General features: G+C 45.5%; 1 pseudogene; it reads left to right on the top strand.

Annotated features, from left to right (window-relative positions):
• The first annotated feature begins 14,849 nt into the window (after positions 1-14,849).
• LOC143828785 (protein dpy-30 homolog pseudogene) lies at positions 14,850-15,131 on the top strand (annotated as a pseudogene).
• The last annotated feature ends 474 nt before the right edge of the window (positions 15,132-15,605 follow it).

Genomic DNA, 15,605 nt, shown 5'->3' with positions numbered 1-15,605 from the left:
AGAGGTGATGCATTTGGGCTGCATGTTGTAGAAAATGCACAGTGTGAACCAGGAAATACAAAAAAAGCAGCACTTTGAATACTTCCAGGCAACTTGCTCTATTGATATACAGAGCCCACATTTTTTCTTTGGCATATGTGAGACTAAAATCCAATAAAACTTTTCTGTTTGAGATTGAATGAAAAATTCTCATTGCTATGATTAGTTAATTAGATCAGTGGTCCCCAACCTGCGGGCTGCGGCCCGGTGCCGGGCCGTGAAGGCCTTGGCGCCGGGCCGCGGCTCCCTCTCCCCCCCCCATAGTAAAAAACTTCCCAGGCCGCAAGCTTGCGGCCCGGGAAGCTTCTTACTGCGGGAGGGCGGGGAGAGGGAATCAGGGCCGGCCGCGCCCGTGTGGGCGCGGCCCGATGCGCAGGCGTGGCCCTTTGCGTGGGCGCGGCCCGCGGGCGCGGCCCGTTGCGTGGGCACGGCCCGCGGGCGCGGCCCGTTGCGTGGGCACGGCCCACGGGCACGGCCCGCAAGTGCGGCCCATTGCGTGGGTGCGGCACGCGGGCGTGGCCCAATGCACGGGTGCGGCCAATGCGTGGGCGTGGCCCGCGCAGGCCGCGGGCCGTGCCCCGATGCCCTGCCGGTTCCCAACTTCAGAAAGGTTGGGGACCACTAAATTAGATTATTTGGTCAAACATAACCAAGGGTCCCTATATACCCCCCCAAAAAAAAACCCTCAGTGATCTAGTCTACCTATACAGCTGCTTGGTTGTTTTAGATTATTTTAAATGATAATAAATGTTTATAACTTATTTATTGGATATGTTTTTATGCTCATATTGGAAGCCTCTCTGAGCCAGCAATGCCGGGAGGGACGGGATATAAATAAATATATATATGCTAAATAGATATTTAAAATGGATTCAAAATTTCATTTTTTAAATTTATTATTATTATTATTATTATTATTATTATTATTATTCGATTTATTGCCCGCCACTCCCTTGCGTCTCGTGGCGGGTTACAACTTTCTAAAACCCCATAAAATCCATTAAAATCCAGTTAAAACAACTACAATATAGTTTAATTTATATATTGCCCTTCTTGGACTTGCCATCTTGGGGCAGTGAACAAAAATGTCAGTCTTACAAACATTCCATTCCAACAGAAATAAACATTAAAACAATAAACTGCATACAGTTTAAAAATATAGTTTAAAGCAGCCATCAGCACTGGTGATGAGTGATCATTGACATCATATCTTTAACTGCTCCTGTGGAGTGGAATAAATAAAAGAGTAAGCCCTAAGGGGGAGGAGAAAGGGTGGGCTCTGTCCGGGATAAAAACTCAGAGGGCCCAATCAGGAGCCGCCTGGGGTCCCTTCCCAATGGCCATTCACTGCCGGCGCTTTCCCGCACCAAGACACACACACACACACAGCCTCACCAGCCAAACCCCCCTGGCCGCCCCCCATTGCCCCGCCGCCACTTCCCAGCGACCACAGACATGCAGGCACACAAACAAAACCCCCTGGCCGCCCCCCCATTGCCCCACCGCCACTTCCCAGCGACCACAGCCATGCACACACACACACAGCCACCGCACTCTGCTACCCCTTCCCCCACCCCATACATCCACTCACACACTCCTCTCTACCCCCCTCTTCCCTCGCCACCTCCCCCTCCCGATTCGCCCCCCCGCGATTCTCCCCCAACCTTCACACACACCCCTGTCCCCTCCCCGTTCACCTACCTCTGCTTGCCTTCCTTTCTTCCTCCTTACTTCCTGACTTCCTCTCCCCTACCCCACACACCCACACACACAATCCTCTCTACCCCCTCTTTCCTCCCCCCCTCCCCCTCCCAATTCACCCCCCTGAGATTCCCCCCAACCTTCACACACACACCTGTCCCCTCCCCTTTCACCTACCTCTGCCTGCCTTCCTTTCTTCCTTCTTACTTCCTGACTTCCTCTATTTCTCCATCTCCTTCCTGTCTCTGTCTTTCCCTCTCACTTGCTTCCTGTCTCTCTCCTTTGCTTCCTTTCTTTCTCCCATCTACCCATCCCTTCAACCACCCCTTGCCCTTTTTTCTTCCTCCCCTTCCCACAGTCTGCCTCCCCCTCCGCTAGGGCCCGCTGTATTTCTTCTACAGCGGGCTTATTTTCTAGTTATAATATAAGGTGATAGGGTTGGGCAAAGGAGACCTGGTTGGATTTTATAATGCAGTCAGTAAAACTGATTTATATATATACTAGAGGCAAAGCCCATTGTATGTCGAAATACAATGGGCGCTAGCCTTTCCCCACAGGGAGCCCCCAGTAGCCACGCTCCTCACGACTGCCGGGGGCTCCCTTGGCGTGTGGCCTGACGCGGCGAGAGGCGCTTCGTACCTCCCGACGTGTCAGGCCACCGGCAAGGGAGCAACTGCGAGCCGCGCTCCACGCGGCTCGCAGTTGCTTCCTTGTCGGCAGGGCGGGAATCAGCCGGGCCAATCAGCAGGCGCTTTGCGCTGGGGGACCGGCGCTGGGGGCTCCTGAAGCATGTCGCTGGTGGCGGAGCTCCCGAGGCGTCCTCCGAAGGGTGGCAGTGGCTGGGCCAGGCGAGGGGGCGATGTCCTGTTGCAGCTGCGCATCCGGCGGTGACTGAAGAGGCGATGGGGCTCTGATGCTCTCGACACGGGCAGGCCGAGTTCCACAATGGCGGCCGCCGCAGCACCGCCGACGGCTGCGCGGAGCAGCGACGGGCGAGCGCGACCACGCGGGCCCTATATGGCGACCGTGGCCCCGCCCCCGCCGTGGCCTGGCACCAGCTCGGCCAGTCTCCTTTTGGCCGGGAAGAAGTCCACGGCACTGGTCTGGAAGATCGGGCCGAGGCGTCTTCCGTTGGGCGGCGGTGGCTGGCCGGGCCGAGGGGGCGATGTCGCTTGGCGGCGGCGCCTCCGGGGTCGACTCAGGCGGTGGGTAGGGAGCCCCCGGCAGCCGCGCTCCGCGCGACTACCGGGGGTTCCCTCGGGCGGTGGCCTGACGCGGCGAGAGGCGCAAAGCGCCTCCTCGCCGTGTCAGGTCGGGAGCAAGTGCGAGCTGCGCTGCGTGCGGCTCGCATTTGCTGGGGCTGGGAATCAGAGGGACCAATTGGCAGGCGCTTTGCGCCTGCCATTTGGTCCCTCCGATTGTCTGTCATGAGGAAGGGTCCAATCCGGACCCTTCCTCATCCCGGACACATCCCGCCCCAGAACGCCTTACTCCTTTATTTAGTCCGTGGCACGGGCGGTGTACAGATATAACACTGGATTTCTTAAAGGATTTATAACCTAAAACAAAATCACCATCTGACTGTTACAATCTTGAGAATTGCCATAATCTAATGATTGCATATCAAAAGTTATCAAAGACCATTTACACACAGAGGCAGCCAAGGCGCACTGCCTCCTGGTTATAGATCTGTGCCCACTTTCCACACGGTTTCTGTCTTCCTGACAGGAGTTTCCTCTTCCTTTATCCCCCAGTCTTGTCTCAGGTTTTTCCTTCCTGACAAGGCAGATGGCTGAGCCGAAGTCAGGACAACCCATTTCCCCCTCCCATTAGGCTTGTCAATCACTGTGATGCAGCGTCAGCCACCATTCACCTTTCAGCACCATAGTCTCGCATCCTACTACCCCAACCTCCCAAACATAGAAAAATAATTTATTTTTTACAAAAAAAAAAATCAAGATACATATAGCAATGCAGAGCAGCCGCAATGTGTAACGATTGAAAGTTAGCCAAGTCGTATCTGGACAAAGCTCTCCCATACCTGCTAGTTGAAGGCTGGTATTGTATGCATAGAATTTTGATTCCAACTTTTGAGTTGGTTGAAATATTGAAAACTTCTAGGATAAGTTTCAAAATCATTGGAGGAAACAACCACCGCTAAAAGGTCTACTTTGAAAACGGAACAAAATCTGGAGTCTGTTCTGGTTGTTTCATTTATCATTAAAATAGAGATTGTATAAATATATTGTTAACTGATTTTGATAGCCAGGAACAGGTTCTCTCTTTTTCTGTTAGGATATTTATTCAGAACCACCTGTTTATTTCATGTTGTAGTTGTATTGTAACATTTCTTGGCTCTGCAGCGTGGTTCCAAACTGAGCAGTGCATCAGGGTGAATGGAAAAGTGGCAGGGAAGATGGTGTTACCCAAACTGGATCTCATATTTATGCCCCTCTTGCACTCTTGTACAAGAGGGATATACATACGGTAGTGAAATGTGAGATATAAAAACCAGCTCTTCTTCTACTCCTATTGACCCAGATCCCAGGAGTTTGATAACATCCTTCATGGAACCCATATCAAAGTGGCTCATAAATAGACAGGTGATGTATTCAGTTCTTTTGGTGGATCTATTTTTCACCCAAAAAAGACCTTTGCTAAAATATCAGAGGTAATTGTCTGGTTCTGATGCAATCCGGGTCAGCAAATGCTGTGATGCCTTAAACAACTGGGATATATTTATCCCTTGCTTCACTTATATTCTGCCTTTCTCACTGAGACTCAAAGTGGAACACAACATTAAAAACAATGGAAAAAAACAGTATAATACATGCAATTAACAATGCAATAAAACTTGATTACAAGATTCGAAAGGAATCCTATAATACACATAGTGAAACACTGCAATAAAGTTGTCTAGTTAGTCCTAGTAAATGCATATTTTGCTAGAGCAGTGTATGAAACAAAATGTTAACTGCCTATTGACCACTTTGGCCCAAGAGATAGCACCTTGGCTTCTTTCTCAGTCGTATGTGGATCATCAGCCATCACCCAGGAAAAATCCACTCAATGTAGTATTGAACAGATACCATTTATGCTAAATATTTTTGCCCTAGGAGATGAGAAGTAAGAGGAGTTTGCCCAGAGGAGAGTAAACCATGTTTTAGCAGCTCCCCAATGTTGGATGAGTTTACAACGCCAGCTGCACAAATGTAGTTCTGGTCTGACAACTAAGTATAAGAACCCAGACCTGAAAGATACTTGTATATAGATCATCAGCTGCTTTCCATAATGAAACACGTCTTTATTGTTCTGGGGAAGCTGCTTTTTCCACCTGAACGGTGGGGTTTCTCCTTCTTTGTCTTTTTGTTTCCTATGAAAACTCTAAGCAGCTTTGCCCTCGCTTCAGTAAAAAACTTTGGTCCATAAAGATGTGTTTCATTATTTAACTTTGGCTTCACACCTGTGTGCATTAGACTGGCCTTTATGTTAGACAGCTCCAGAACTGGCCAGTGAGAAGCCTGAGGCCGACATTGGGATATGAAGATCCTCAAGCCTGACGGGAGTTCCAGCTGAGCTATTGCAGCTGTGTTCCATTCCTTAGGGGGAACAACCCAACAACACCCCAATCTATTCTTTTTACCACACTCTATTAACTCAGCTATCCCAGAAAAACATAAACCAGCCTAGTCAACTACCAAGACATTATAAACCTATCTTCAGAGCAAGGTTCAGGTTTGCACAGCAGTATCTCATTAATCGATTAATAAAAATATCAAAGATATTAAATGGCCCAAAGGGGAGAATTATTCTACCACCCATGCCCCAGAGATCAACATACATATTTCAGACCACCATGTTCCACAAGAAGAAAGCAGGTATACTATAGAACGGTGTTCAGAAGATAAACATATTCTAGGGCCATTCCGCACGAGTTCAAAGTAGCAGGAGTGTGGCAAGATCTTCATAGGATTCAAGTTTATTTCTGAGTGCAAATCAAAGTGCTTTTCAAACTTATAAAACCCTAAAGGAATGACTACTTCTCCGTTAAAAAAAATCAATCCAATCCAATCTTCATTACAGGTTTTTCTCCAGGCTAGCCCATTTCCCACTATTCTTGGAGGGGAGACGCATGGTGACTATTTTGGTGTGGTGGTACTGCTGCATTTTTGAAGAAGAGTTGTTTTTTTATAGCCTGCTTTTCATGGGTTGGCAGCATCTCAAAATGGCTTACAATTATTTTCCCTTCCTGTTTCCACAATAGGCACCCTGTGAGGTAGGTTAAGCTGAGAGAGCTTCTGGCAGGACTGCTTGGTCAGAACAGCATTATCAAGGCTGTGATGTGATGAACTCTACCTTACCCAGCTGGCTGCATTTGGAAGAGCGGGGAATCAAACCCATTCACCAGATTAGAAGCTGCCGTTCTTAACCACTGCATCATCCTCCCATGAGATCTGCCTTATGATTTTGTTATTAGCAGTCAGAAACCAAACAAAGCATTTTTATTTCTTAAATTTTTGGCTGATGCTTCTTAATCAGCTTGTGCTTTACCTGGTGCTTATTTTGCAGTGGGTTTTATCGCTCTAGTAATTTTAATGATACTCTGGAGGTAAGCAGGGTGGGCCCTGGTCAATATTTGGAAGGGAAACCAACAAGGAATTCCTGGGTCATGAAGTAGAGATAGGTAAGGCCATGTCTCTTGCCTTGGAAACCCCATGAGGGATCAGCTTAAGTTAGCTGTGACTTAACAACACTTTCCACCACCAATTTTAAAGAGAAGTCTTACTGAAATTGTTCATACTGTAACTTCCATTATGTGCTTGTGAGGTTTTTTTTGGGATACCCCAGAGTAGCCAGTCCTGGCTCACCAACCTCACTCCAACAAGAACACTCCCACAAAGGTTTGACATCATGTTGGAGCTTGCATAGATACAACAGGTGGTGCAAAGAGCTTAGTCAGGGTTTTCTATTGCGGGGGTCATCAACCCCCGGTTCACGGGCTGGTACCAGGCCTCCGGCAGCCACGCCTGCCTCCCCCCCCAGCGAAAAGCTCACCAGGCCCAGCTAGCTTCTCGCTGCAAGAGGGAGGGGAAGAGGCAGGCGCAGCTGCCAGCACACCAGCAACACAAACTCGCATGCACAATTGCTGCACATGCATGTTTGCATCCTTTGGTGGCAAAAACACACATGCACAGCAACTGCATGTGCACATTTGCGCACAGCTATCGCATGGAGTCCGGGCTGTCAGCTCTCCCCCAGAAGCAGTCCCTGACCACAGAAAGGTTGGGGACTGCTGTTCTATTACACTCCCAGCTGATCCCTCTGAAGATCCTGAGTCTGAGCTCTCAGAGTCACTGAATATCTTCTGGGAATATCTCCTTTTCTAACTGCTGACTCTTCTGCCCTCCACAGCACTGTTCTGGATTGGAAGGCACCTAGAAGACTCCTCTCTCAAGTCTCTGTTGTTCTGCTCCTTGATCTCCCTCTCTTCCTTCTTCAACCTTTACCCACCACCTCTATCTCTCATCTGCTTCCTTTTTATACCCTTTTCCTATCCTAACTCCTCCTCCTTCCTCAATCACCTGAAATTACTTTAACCCCACCCTTCATAACAGCTTCTTTCCTAGGCTTGAATCCAGTCCTGTCGTTCCTGGCTCCTACTGCTTCCTTGTTGGCTTCTTCCTACAAGTGTATCACAAGGTAAGTTCACAGTAAACTTGTCGCTGGGCTTTTTCCCACTCCCTGTGTCTTCCCTCCTGGCATTTATCTCTTTTCCCCTCTGTCTGCCCTCTGGGGTTTCTCCAGCCCTTGCATGCTCCGAACCTGGCCCCGCCTGCTGAACCAGCTCTTTGCTCCGAATCTCAGATAAGCTACCTGTGGGTCCATCTAGAGTATTGGCCACCTGCCCTACAGGCTGCCATGGAGTCAGGACAGACCCCCTGAGTGCAGCAGGGCTGTTCTCCCGTCCTTGGCCAAGCCCCCACGTTTCCAACCCATCTGGGAGAGTGCTCCGCGTGGGGGTGCTTGTTGGGGACCTCCTGACAGCTTATTTTATTGTAAGTCACAATGAGCATAGTTGTTGGGAAAGCAGTGTACAAATATTTTAATATCTGTAATAATATTGCTAATATCAGTGCAATTAAGGTGGCAAATTGCTCATGCTGTTAGAAAATGAAACACATTGAAAAGGGAAGCTAATTCCCTTTCCCTCACTGGTTATCTGGCTTGGCAGAAGGAGATTTTTTTCCCCCAACTCCCAGTGCAGTATTTATTAAATGTATTGATAGTCAGACGGCGGAAATGAATATCATTCATATTCCAAGTGATCCTAGTAGCTACGGTATGCAGTTGCATTTCCTGCTTTCAGAGCTTCAAATGGAAGTAAATGATGTCAAGATGGGAAGCTATCTGCTTAGAAATAAAGCTTAAAGTATTACTATTAGCATAATCCTAAAAACACTTGGGAGGAAACTCCACTGAATACAGTTTGATTGTGGAAAAGACCTGCTTCAGATTGCTATCTAAAACTGCCATTTTAAATGATAGCTAAGTACTTCTGAGATTCAAATTACGTTATTTTCAGATGCATCTGCACACTGATTCTTCAGCCAAATACAGTGTTTATTGTTTCCCCCCGAAATCATGAACTACTAGTCATGTGCCAAACTACTAGTAATTTCCAGTTATGTGTAGTAGTTCCTGCTGATAGAAACTACATTCTGCAGCAAAAGAACTACAGGGGAGGAATAGCCTGTTCCCTTCCCTTTCAACCTGTTCCCTTCCAAAGGGACTTTCACTAAGTATTAGTCTGGTTCAATAGAATCAGAGTCCAGTGGCACCTTTAAGACCAACAAAGATTTATTCAGGGTGTGACCTTTCAAGTGCAAGCACTCTTCATCAGACTAGGAACTCCTTACATGACTGTGGGAATATATAGCAAAAATTAATTATGTTACATTAGTAAACTGTGTCACACATCCAAATACAGCCAATAATTCTTTGCCAAAACAGCCAATCAATCCCCTTGAAATTCAGTTGTTATTCACACAAACATGGGAGAAATAAAACTGTCTGTGAAAGTGATTAAAGGCTATCACATCACCATATGTTGCTTGCCCCATCTGTTCTCATACCAGTGTGAAACATTCTTACAAGGTAATTGCCGGTAACTATCTTATCCCAAGTCTGGTGGTTGTTGTTTCTTAAATGGTCAGCAATATAACACTCCTCCGAGAGGCATATACACAATCTGAGGGCAATCTTTAGTGGGAAAACTGCTATTGGGAAACAGTTTCCCTACACAAGTCTTTGGATGTCGTTTGTAATACCTGTGACTGGATTTTATGTAGAAAATAAAAACAGTGCATCAATAAAAGCTTCATGTGATTATGCATCCTGAATAGCTTGGTCCTGTCCCTTAGTATTATTGCACTGCATTCTGTTTCTTTATGAAGTCATCTTGGTCATAATTTATGGATCCATCCCTAGATGAACAGTACTCTGTTACATGATATCACCATAAATTTTATCAGCATGTTCCCATTGATTCCCCACTCCTCCTCCATAAGCAGCCAGCTGTGTGACCTTGGGCTCATCATAGTCCTGATAGTACTACGCTCACACAGCAGTAATGTCAGGGATCTCTCAGCCCCACAGGGTGTCTGTTATGGGGAGAAGAAGGGAAGGCAATTGTAAGCCGCTCTGAGACTCCTGTGGGCAGAGAAAAGTGGGGTATAAAACCCAACTCTTCTTCTGTTGCTGCCGCTTCTTCTTCATCATCGTTACCCTGTAAAATCCATACTGAATTATGAAGTGACAAAATTTTTCATATGGCAGATAATTTTTTTAATTTTTTATGCAGGGGGTCATTATAATATAATGTAGGACTGTACAACTAGAAAAGGGTACTGGAACAGCATCAAAGAATATCATACCAAACTGACAGGTCAAACAAAAACAAAGAGTCTATTACAAATTTCAGTCAAAATACAAGTATGCCTAATGCCTATATCTGGCTGGTTATGTAAGTTTCCTCTTTGTACTTCCATATGGTTAAAGAATGGTAAATACACATGGAGCTGCCTTATACTGAGTGAGACCAATCATTTATTACGTTTTATCTAATTGGCAATGAGACAGTTTCCGCACTACAGCAAATCCCTGCATAAGCATTCTTAAAGTTCCAGATAATGCCAGAATTTCTACAATAAAATCTGCTTCTCCAAGAATAGATCTGATTTTCCTGCTCCCATTTCCTGCATTTGTCCGAATCCTACCATACAGTGAAGTTTAAGTCAGATTGGAATGCCCATTTTTCAAATGAGGAATTCCAGAATTCTGATTTGTTTTCCTGCCGTGCCCCCCATTTTGTATTATCATCTAAGCATATGTTGACCCACTATAACTCTTTCCCAAATTTCTCCTAGCAATATCTGCAATTTTTTTAAATGTGTTGATTGCATTACAACGCAATTTTAACCATTGTAGTAATGCTAAAACATACAGAGAGAACAGGCTGTACTTGCAGCACAAATGTAAATCTCTTTTTTATTGGATAGGAGGATCTGTAATGTCTCTCCTTTTTGAAAAAGTTTTTTATCTGCTGTGTGTATGTGTGCGTGTGTGTGGTGGTGAGAATGGTGCCAGATCTCTCTGGTGCATCTGATGAATTTCTAAGTAGCATGTCTATGAGTTCCCCTGCCTCAATGTGACTTCTGTGGGGATGATTCTTCAGAAGGGTGAAAGTGTGCAGCAGAGCAGGGACTGCAAGCTGAAAAGCCTCCACACCAAAAAGTACTGGAGAAAGGACTCCCCTTTTTGCTTTGATCTGTGTGTGTGTGTGTGGGGGGGGAGGCAGCAGATCTCTCTGGTGCATCCAATGTATTTCTGATCTATTTTCCTGCAGGTTCTCCTGCCTCGAGGCAGAGGTGCTTACTTTGGTGAACTGCTTAGAAATGCATCAGATACACCAAAGATCTGCCATTGCTTCCCCACACAGATTTTTAAAATATTTAGTTTTTTTAAAGGTAGATATTGCATATCCCCCCTTAAAGAAATGGCTGAAATGTATGGGTCTGTTTCAAACAATCGCCCCTCACTATTACATGTTTTCTAGTTTCAGAACTGTACCCTCACCCAAACAGGTGTGCAGATCCTTGCTGCCCATTTTAATGCCGATTCAGAAGCGTATTGCAATGCTATCTATTTCTTTATTTAAATTGCCCGCATTATGACCATTTTGTGAACTGGGGAGAGGGGAGGTAGTTAGTTGGGCATAGCTGAAGACGTGATAATAATGACAAAAATGGCAGGGTGGTGCAGAGAGGATTGAAATGGCAGTGATAGGGTGATTAGAACATTGTAAGCACTCAGCATTGTTATTAGGCATGCACAAAAAAAAAGGAGAAACAAAAAGGCAGCCCACTTTTCTGAAGCTAATGAGAAACTTCTGTATTCAAGGCCCTACTGCAGAATGCCTGGAGCCAAATTGAAGCATCCCATGGGAATTCAAAAAACCAAGAAGACTTTTTCATCACCTACTGCATTTTAACTGATGATACCAGGAATTGAACCTGGGACCTTCTGCATGCAAAGTAGATGATGTCTCAGATTCACAACCCCATGGTATTAAACCTGAGAAATATATTATGAGCATTTATCTTTTCCCTTAGTTTCCTTAATTGCCATTTACCTCTACCTTGTTTTATTGTAGTCTTGATTACATTTTAGAGGTCCAAAATGTAATGCATAAATGAATTAGAACATATGGTATATTGGTGCACTTCTCAGAAAGTCAAGATTGCCTGCAGCTTCCTTTTACATGTATATTCAGTTTCAAACCTGGATGTTTGGTGATGCATTATGTATGGATTGCCTGCAATTTCCCCATTTTTACTAAAAACTGAGAAAAACTAACCTGATTTATTGGATCCTTTGTCCACAGGCAATGAACATTGTTCCCTTTCTGTACAACAGTACTAGTCTAAGTACTGTGTCTTGTAAGAGCATTGCTAATTCCTGGGGAAGGGGGAAGAAAATAGCTTGACTGAATACCTCAGAAGTGTTCAATTTTTCATTGACCTGGTAATTGGGGCAAGCATGGCACATAAATCTAGGGCCAAAACAGACTTTTATTTGTCTAGTGAAAATAATCCAAATGTTACCACATCCAAGACCATCTGGGCAGTAGTCTAAACTCGTTTACCCTTCACATACAAGAGGACCACCCAGCATTTAGGGGTTGAATCCAGCCAGCTTTTTCACTGTTGGACCCATTTCCTTTCCTTTCTACATGTTCTGTCCCATCCTGCTTTTATAAATACAAGTCCCATGATACTGAGCAGAACCTTTTTTTTATTATTATTTAGGGAGATTCTTCTTCCCCTTTTTAGGAGCAAAAAAGCTGGTTGGATCGAGGGTTACCAGCTCTGACTTGGGGAAATTCCTAGATACATGGAAGGAGGGCACTGAGGAGAGGAGTATTGAGAGAGGGGAGGGAGCTCAGCAGGAATGTGATGTCATAACACCAACCCTCCAAAGTAGTAATTTCCTTCAGGGCAGCTGATATTTTTAGTCTGGAGACCAGTTGTAATTCTGGGAGAACTTTAGTTGTATCTTCCTTATTATACCCAATCCTGACCTTTCTTGCTAGACCACTCCGTTCTCTGTGTGAAATTGAATCCCATTATGGTTTAACCCCATTACTTTCTTCCTCTGTTGCCTCATTTGTGTAAGCTTTTATGGGAGGAAAAGGAATTAAGCAGCCTTTCTCCCCATACCATGTAGCTGCTCTGTTTTGGCTTATTGTGTTGTCTCTGAACAGTAACTTCTCATTCTGCATGTTACTTGCAGGGGAAAATGGCAGAATAAATGGAGTTACATGGATAACAGCTACAAAGGATTCAGGCGATTGAGAATAGTTACAGAAGTGGTTACTGTATCTGGGCACTGTCATACTTCTATGCAATGGGCAAGGACAAAACTGGCCCATCTTCTTTAAAATTCTTATATTTCTATACCACCCGACCATGAGGCTCAGGGCAGTTTTCTTCTCAAGAGAAAGAAAGTTGGTATGGTGTGGTGGTTAGGAGTGCGGACCTCTAATCTGACAAGTCGGGTTTGATTCCCTGCTCCTCCCCCACATGCAGCCATATGGGTGACCTTGGGCTCACCACAGCACTAATAAAGCTGTTCTGACTGAGCAGTGATATCAGGGCTCTCTCATTATGCACGGAGTGGAAAGTCCACATTCGGGGTGGAATGGCAGCGGCTAAAATCACCAATTATGCACGCTGCAGGTGGCAACCGGGTGCAGAGTCAATGTATGCCGCTGAAAAAGCTGCATTAACGAGATGTGGAAGAAAGTGGAACTTCCTGGGACCAGGGCGCAACCAGAAGCAGCTCCGGAGTAGCCGTGTGCATAATCAGATACTCTGGGTTTTACCGCCATTGCATTCTGTCCCGTGCATAAGCGGTTTGCTTCGCTTCTTCTTCCTCCACGTTCTCCATGCCGCTGTTTCAGCAGCCGTGCATAATAGGCCTCAGCCTCACCCACCTCACAGGGTGTCTGTTGTGGGGAATGAGAAGGTGATTGTAAGCCGCTTTGAGACTCCCTCTGGTAGAGAAAAGCAGCATATACAACAACAAGCCTTTAATAGCATATAAAAGTACAATATAAGGTGGGAAAGTGCAAAAGGATCCACTGCTAGAGAAAACAAAGGCAAAGATCATGCTTTAGAGTAAGACATAACACATTCACGATTTCTCATGGCAAGATATAAAAACTTTGCAACTGGTTCAATTATATCAGGGTTCTGGAATGTCAAAAGAAACTGAATCTTATGTTCATCTGAATGCAGTTCTGTTTTACGCAACAGTGAGTTAAGAAATTTAGCTCGGATCGAGGAATAAAATGGACAATGGAAGAAAACGTGTGTAACTGATTCTATATAGCATTGTCTACAGGGGCACAACCTAGCTGGATGTGGAATCTGTTGAAATCTCCCATATAGCACAACAGAAGGTAGAGCATTAGTTCTAGCTAACATGAATGCTCTATACCAGCGGTCCCCAACCTTCTTGTAGTCGGGGACTGCCTCCGAGGATGGGAGAGAGCCGGCGGCCCAGCCACAGCAGCTGCACATAAACGCGCACGCACAGTTGCCGTGCACGCGCGTTTTTGCCACTAGGTGGCGCTAACGTGCATGCGCAGAACAGCCGCACGTACGCGTTTTCGCCAGCAAGGGGCGTAAACACACATGCGCGGCGGCTCCGCGCGTGCGCGTTTGCGTCGCTGGCATGCCAGCGGCCGCGCCTGCCTCTTCCCCCCTCTTGCTGCGCGGCCGCTGGCGGCCTGATACCATGGCCTTAACAGCCCGGTACCGGGCCGCAGACCGGGGGTTGAAGACCCCTGCTCTATACTGTTGTGGGATGACTAGATGGTAGAAATATGCAGCTAGGGGCTGAGAGCTTCATGAGATCCCCAAGCTCAATGGTGAGCAAATGTTTCTAGCTTTACTGCTAAGTTTCTGCAGTTCTATGTCTAGCAGTCTGCGTTTAATTGATTCAAATGCAGTCTTTTCAGATACCAGATACAAGGAGTCTAAAGAGATTCCTATAGATTTAATTTTTCCCTCAATGTGTCTTAACCAAGTAGATGACTCATGTTCAGATAGCATAAGGGAAATTAGACTGTTGGGGTCAGATCTAAAATGAATGTGAAGCCAGAACTTGATTGTTAACAACCATGCTCTGGTTTCCAATAGTCTTTGGCTGGTTTCTAGACATAGGACTGTGTAAGAGACACAAAAGTCTGACAGAAGACCTCTGTCTTGCATGCCCTGAAGAGCTTGACAAGTTCCATCAGCACCCTGATCTCCATGGGGAGTTGTCCACCAGGCAGGAGACAGGGCCAAAAAGACTCTGGCTCCAGTTGAGACCAAGCATATTGGACTCGTGTAAAACAGCCTAGTCTGTTGCCAATGTAGTTGTGGTTGTTTTGCTTGTTGCTCCATGACTGGTTCTTGTTTATTGTTTGCATCTTCAGTCCAAGATTGCCCAGGTAAGAGGAGCCTACTTGATATTTGATATCTTCTACACATCACTTCATTATGGAGAGCCAGCCACAGGTTCCAAAAAATCCTCATGCAGAATATGGCCTTGCTTGAAAATGTAGAGCAGATAGCAGAAAATGAGGAAAATGGAGCAGAGAAGACATCAAAACAGAAGGTGGATCTACAGTCATTACCTACACATTCCTATCTGGATTAGACAGTTGTACCAATCTGGTTACAAGGCCTTGCAATGCTTGCAATAGAGAGTCCACCAAATCCTATTAAATTCCTAGCAAAATATCTGTTAAAAATAAAGCACAGTTTGAGAACCAAAATTAATTCCTTTGAAAGATGACTACTTGACTACTCAGTGTATATGCTTAAATAATCATAAACTATTGTCTGATGTATAAATCCTACAAAACCAAAAATTCCTATACCATTTCTTTAGCCTTTCCACCAATTATTTAGTCAAGTACCTAACATTTTTAAAAAAACATATTTCTTTAGGACCAAGGTTCCTCAGATGGCTGGTGTTGCTTTATCAAAGTGCTTTCTGCGGAATGTGTTCAGAAAGGCGGTCCCTCAGAAATGCAGGGCCCAGACCATGTAAGGCCTTAAAGATTATGATATAATCATACAATACACAGATCTCAGGCATATATTCAGTGAGAGCCTTGGGCTCTTTGCTGTATGCCAACGTTTAAAGGCCTGGAGGAGAAACCTGACATCTGAGATTTTACCCCATTGTACCTTGAGAAGTTTAAAACAGATTTTGCCAAATGTTAGAAGCCATCGCAAGGATGGAGAATG

This window comes from Paroedura picta, chromosome 2 (genome assembly GCF_049243985.1).
Source record: "Paroedura picta isolate Pp20150507F chromosome 2, Ppicta_v3.0, whole genome shotgun sequence".
Taxonomy (NCBI): domain Eukaryota; kingdom Metazoa; phylum Chordata; class Lepidosauria; order Squamata; family Gekkonidae; genus Paroedura; species Paroedura picta.
This window is presented reverse-complemented; position numbering and strand designations above follow the sequence as displayed.